This window comes from Papaver somniferum, chromosome 10 (genome assembly GCF_003573695.1).
Source record: "Papaver somniferum cultivar HN1 chromosome 10, ASM357369v1, whole genome shotgun sequence".
NCBI lineage: Eukaryota > Viridiplantae > Streptophyta > Magnoliopsida > Ranunculales > Papaveraceae > Papaver > Papaver somniferum.
In genome coordinates this window covers 88,454,300-88,460,299 of record NC_039367.1, presented here as the reverse complement: position 1 = coordinate 88,460,299, position 6,000 = coordinate 88,454,300, and positions in this window count along the sequence as shown.

Genomic DNA, 6,000 nt, shown 5'->3' with positions numbered 1-6,000 from the left:
AAACAAAAAGGTGACATTCCAGTAGCTTCTCTCCTAGTTGTGTTATAAGCCCATACTGCATTATGTACTTGTTCGCACCATGCTCTATGATGTCCTTCTAATTTTTTCTTTAATATATCTGCAATTTTTTTGTTTGTTGCCTCTGCCTGTCCATTAGCTTGTGGATACAGAGGAGTAGACTTTCCACATTTTATCTTAAATGCATTAAGTAACATTTCTATGTTCTGTCCTTCAAACTGTTTCCCATTATCAGATACCAACTACGCGGGAATTCCGAATCTGCAAATGATATTTTCGAATATGAATGTAAAGATATCTTTGTCGCGAATATGCTGTACTTGATGAGTGCCAAATATTGTATATATTTATCCCTTTTTGTTGGCATTTAACTCATCTTTTGTACATTAATTCTACATTTTATCCCATATTCTGTATTTTCATTGTTTTCAAGAATAAATATTTTTCTTACTTAATTTTGCATTTTTAGGTAATAAATAAAGTCTGGATGAATTGCGAAGCGGAATAGAGCAGAAAAGTAGTGAAAATCCAGGAGGAATTACGCAAGGAAGCCGCGAAGAGTGATGTGCGGAAGACCAAAAAAAGGATAGAAATGGGCTTGAAGAAGAAAGTTGTTCTTAAAGAAGAAGTGGGCTCAAGGTTCTCCAAGCCCAAACTCATTTCCCAAACCCATATTCTATACCTAAAAGCCTAAAACCCAAATCCATACCCGCCTGCGTCTTCAGCCGTCAGATCAGTTCTCAGAAGCATCCGACGGTCGCTCCCTTGCTGTGCATCGAAGTTTGATATCTCCGCCTTACACTACAGTACCTAACTCCATCAAGTACCGTTCGTTTTGTTGTATTCCTTTATCCGACGGTCGCTCCTATATGCTCCTATCTCACCGTTAGATCCACTTACCATCTTCGCATCCAGTGGCTTACCTTCGCTGGACATCGAACCTTGATATCCCGCCTAACACCCTAGCAACCGAATCATTTAACCTCAACCAAACATCCCCTCCTTCCTCTCCATTGACCTCATTTTCTCTTCCACCCCCTCACCTCTGCAGAGACACCATGTCCTGCCACCACCAGAACACCACCTCTGCCACTGCCGCTTCGCCACCAAACACCACCAAACCACTCTACCTTTTCCATAAAATCAAAACCCATCATCACCCCCTCTTTCTAGCCCCCTATTTGATTGATATTTCTTCTCACGGCTCTGAAACCCTAGAAGAAAAATCAATCGATTAGGCGAGTCTAGAGTAGCAATTGACACATGGGAATGGAGCAGGAGAGTCAGAGGAAGAATGGGTCGACGCATGGGGGAGAGATTGTGCCATCAAATTAGGTAAAGCCGAACCCTAATTTCAACTGCCAATTTGGGGGAAAATTGTAAACCCTAAAATTTGGGTATAAATAGGATGTATGTTGTGTTGAAGAGGGTATGCCTGGATTAGCCAGTGTGTCCAGAACCAAGTTCTGTTAATGATAATTTTTGTGCTGTTAATGTTGTGTTCATGTTTAGTGTAATATCCTGTTGTGTTCTGTGTGTGATGTTTGTTCCTGTGATGTTTTGTATCCATCTGTCATGTTATGTTTGTGTTAATTAGCATGTTTGTAATGTCTCTTCATATGATCATGTATTTTCCCTGTTTAAACCTCAGAGAAGACCTTTGAACCATGATGGTTAGCTATTAGGATGGTTTTTGTTGAACTCAAAATAGCTTAGGCTAGTTAGATTCCTAAAAGCCCAACTGATTTGTGATTAGTGGTGCTGTAAGAAGACCACTAATGCTAGGGGTCAGTGGTGGCTCTAAGGAGTTAATCAGCTACATTAGTTAGTAAGCCACTGCCTAGTTAGTCTGTGATTGGTTGTGCCTTAAACAGACAGCCAATACTAGGGGTTAGCTAAGGCTGTAAGGTTAGTTAACTAGACATATGACAAAAACTTAACCTAGGTGAACTAGCTAGGTGAAGGGAATTCTCATCCATCTCCTTACACTTCCCATCCACAATTTCTTTTCCATGTTCTGTTTTGGTTAAGTTGTTCTTAGTTTTTCTTATTCTTTGCCACTGCCTTAGGCTCATCTGCTTTGTTTGCTTTCACCACTGCTCACCCACTGCCTATGACCTTTGGTCACTGTCACTGTTTTTGTTACATTGCCTTGATTCTTCCTGCTTTGCTCACTCATCATCTTCACTGCCCTGTTCACTGCCTCTTGGCTTTGCTTTTCTATTTACTGCCTTCTCATTGTTCTCACTGCACTGTCTTGTTCATAGCTTAGAATAATTTAGCACTTCTTTAATTTGCACACTCCAAGTCTCTGTGGTTCGACCCTGCTTGCCCTGTTCTATACACTAGACCCTGTGCACTTGCAGGTATAGTTTGTGACTCTTTTAGAGAGCTACCAAGTTTTTGGCGCCGCTGCCGGGGACTTGGCGTTGTGTTTTCGAAGCATTCTTATTTGCTGTTCTCCTTGCATTTAGTTCATCTAGCCTCACTTGCATATTCTCTGCACTGCATATCTTGCATCATGCATTGCATTCTTGCATCTTAGATTAACTTGCTGTTTTAGTAGCTGCTGTGTAGTGCAGCTAAAAGAAACTGATCTTTGCTGAGTCCAGGTACCTGCTGTGAAGTGCTCCTGTGGAGCTGATGCTGCTGCTGACTGCTGCCTTGGCTGCCAAGCTGCTGTGCTGCTATTGCTGAACTTGTGGTGCTGAACCTGTGCCTCAGCTGTTGCTGCTGTGCAAAAGCAAGCTGCTGTTACCTCCTGCTGGTGCCAGGCCAAATCTGCTGCAACCCTTGCTGCCTGGTGCTAAATTGAGCCATCAAGCCCAACTGGGCCTGCTGAAGTTGCTGCCAAGCTTAACAAGTTGAGCCAAGCCCAACTGGGCCTGAACAAAAACAAAAGCTGCTGCAATTGAACAAGCCCACTTGCTGTTGAACAATTCTGCTGGACTTGCTGTTTGAACTGCAGTAGTGACCCTGCTGCCAAGCTTCTGTTGCTGGGCTATAAAGAAACAAAAACCCAACTGGGCTGTAAGCTGCAGAAGGAGAAGAAATTGAACCAAGCCCAACTGGGCTTTGAGTGTTGAAGCCAAAGCTTAGGATGATCCAAAGCCCAACTGGGCTTTTGCAACCAAACTGAACAGCTGGGCTGTGCTTCAAAGGTAAGCCTAAACCCATTAAGAGAACCCAACCTGTGGGCTTCCATTTTTAATTTGTGGGCTTGTAATAATTTTTGTTTTTCTTTATTTTTTATTTAGGCTTGTAATAATTTTTCTTTTTCTTCTTTTTCTTTCTTTTATGGGTTTGTAATTATTATTGTTGTTTTTATTTTCTTTTATGGGTTGTGCTAATTTATGCTAGGATAATTTTAAAAAAAAAAAAAAAAATTACTTGCTCCCAGATTTTAAAACCAAATTTTATTTTGCTCCCACATTAACAACCAAATTTTTCTTCTTCCTCCTTATCCCGACAAAACCAAAATACCCCCATAAAAACCAAAAAGTTTTCCAAATCTTTCCCTAAAAACCAAAATTTTTCTTTTTCCCATAAAAACCAAATGTCTCCCGCCAAAACCAAATTTTTCCCAACAAAACCAAATTTTTCCAAAAAGTCCAATCCCTTAAAAACCAAATTTTGAGCTTTGTAAACTCTTTACTTAGCCTTTGAGCCCAATCATGTCTATATCTTTTTCTACAATTGGGGAATGCAACGAATCCCTTAGAGAACTTGCGTATGGACAAACTTCACGTTATGAACCTCTCATAGATCATGATGTCAATAGTCATAGGAATTATTATGGACATTTTCAAAGTCCCGAGCCTCAATACATGAACCCTAATGACTATTCACACATGCATCGTTTGCCACAACGTGAAAATGAACATTTTGCTAATGCCTCACTCACACAATCATCTCTTGTGGATCAATTAGAAGCTCGAATCGCAGCTTTAGAAATGCAATCACATGAGGAATCTGTCACATCTAATTTTCTTAGGCAACCTGAAATCTATGCATGTCCTGCATGTGGTAGTTTAGACCACCCTGTTGAGAATTGTCATATTTTGCATAATTTTAGGCAATCTAGAGAAAATCCAAGGTATGAAATGCCCATAAATTGTGAGAATGGTAGTCATTGGGACCATAATCAATCCTTTGAGGGTTGCGATCAATCTTTTATAAACCCTAATGACCATGCACACATGTACCAATCACCACAATTTGAACATGAAGAATTTTGTACTCCCATGAATTTAGACTCCACCACAGAAGCTTTCAGACTCAGTGAGCAAAACTTCGATAGATCTACATCACGAATTCAGGCATATTTAGATCAGATTTTGCTTCACCTACAAAAGGAGGAAATTCATGAGGAAATGTATGTTGTCCCTAATGAAGTGTCTAGTCCCATTCATGTAAATGATGTTGAATATGAACCTAATTTAGAGGAACATGAATCGACTATCGACACCACCACTTTTAATGAGGACCAATATGCATGCTACCATGATGATGATTATGATGATTATGATGATGTGTTAGAAGAACATGAAAATATTGTGGAACCTGTTGGTTCAATAACATATGGCTTCTCGCCCTCGACCTTCATGAATGTTGTTTTTTCTAATACTCATTGTAATTCATATGATTTTGATATTGACATGGGATTCGTACAATTATTCTGTGAAGATGAGCATGACATAGGAATAGTTGAATCTTCTGTAGACACTAATGTTATTATGCATGAAAATATAAGTGATGTGTCTGATTCTCTACCTAGGTCACATTGTGATATTTCTCCTGATTTGCCGATGCATGAGAATGAATCTGTTGATGATGTTGATGATTCTGAGTGTGAACTTGCTAATTTGATTGATGATTGTGAGCATGATGTGACATGTGTAGATGATTTAGGAGATTTTCATTTGATTGATAATGACGCACCTATTCTCCTACATGAGTCACAATCTGATGGCCTTCCACCCAACCTAGATTTGGTTTGTACCAATATTGTAAAACCAATTTTTCTGAGAATGCCTAATCTAGGTTTGGAACTGTGTGCTTCCCAAGTCCTCTTGGACCATTTTGCATTCAAATATAATATCTTTGAGGAACCACAGTTGGAAATTGCATGTTTGCCCGTCCCTAGCACAGTTCATTTCGAGCTAGACCTTTTGCATGATGAACCCCCGAAACTGCGCGATTTTGTTTTCAAAATTATATCTTCTGTAAAATCCAGGTTTGGGGGTAGCTCATTTTGTTTCACAGTTTCACTTGCGTTTCTTTCCTATTATTGTGTGAAGCTGTTGAAACCTCTACACTTTGTCTTTTGGGTTGATCCTCAACTCTTTAGATTGTTAGTGTATGGTGAATTTTTTGTATATAATCCAGTAGATAAAATTTCTTAAAAACCCTTTTGTTCCTTTTGTATATATTTTGCTAATCCAATATGATCTCGGCTGAAATATGTTGGATTTTTGCCTTGAATAACGGAGTTTTAATTCTGCTTTCGCCGAAATCGGGTATTCTCTCTCCTTTTACTCTACTCAGCATGTCCCTTTCCATATGTTGCATTTTAATTCTTTCCATATTTTGAAACATTGAGGACAATGTTTAGTTTAGGTTTGGGGATATAGAGTAGATACCATGATAATTTGCCATAATTGAAAACGAACTCCTTCTTCTTTTTGAAAAAATTGAAAAATTCCAAAAAAATTAAAAAATCAAAATTCAAAAAAATTAAAAAATGAAAAATCATAAAAAATGGAGCTCATTTACCTTGAAATGTTGACTCTTGTGCAAATATGTATTTTTATTAGGAGTCTTAGTCTAGATATTTAGGCACCCTGATTCTAGCACAATTCACATAGTGATAAGAAATTTGCACGCGCACGATCTACCAATACATGTATGGCCTCGATCTTCAAGGTGTTTGATAGGAAGTTACGATTGCCAATCACTTTAGAATACTGAACGAAACTTGAC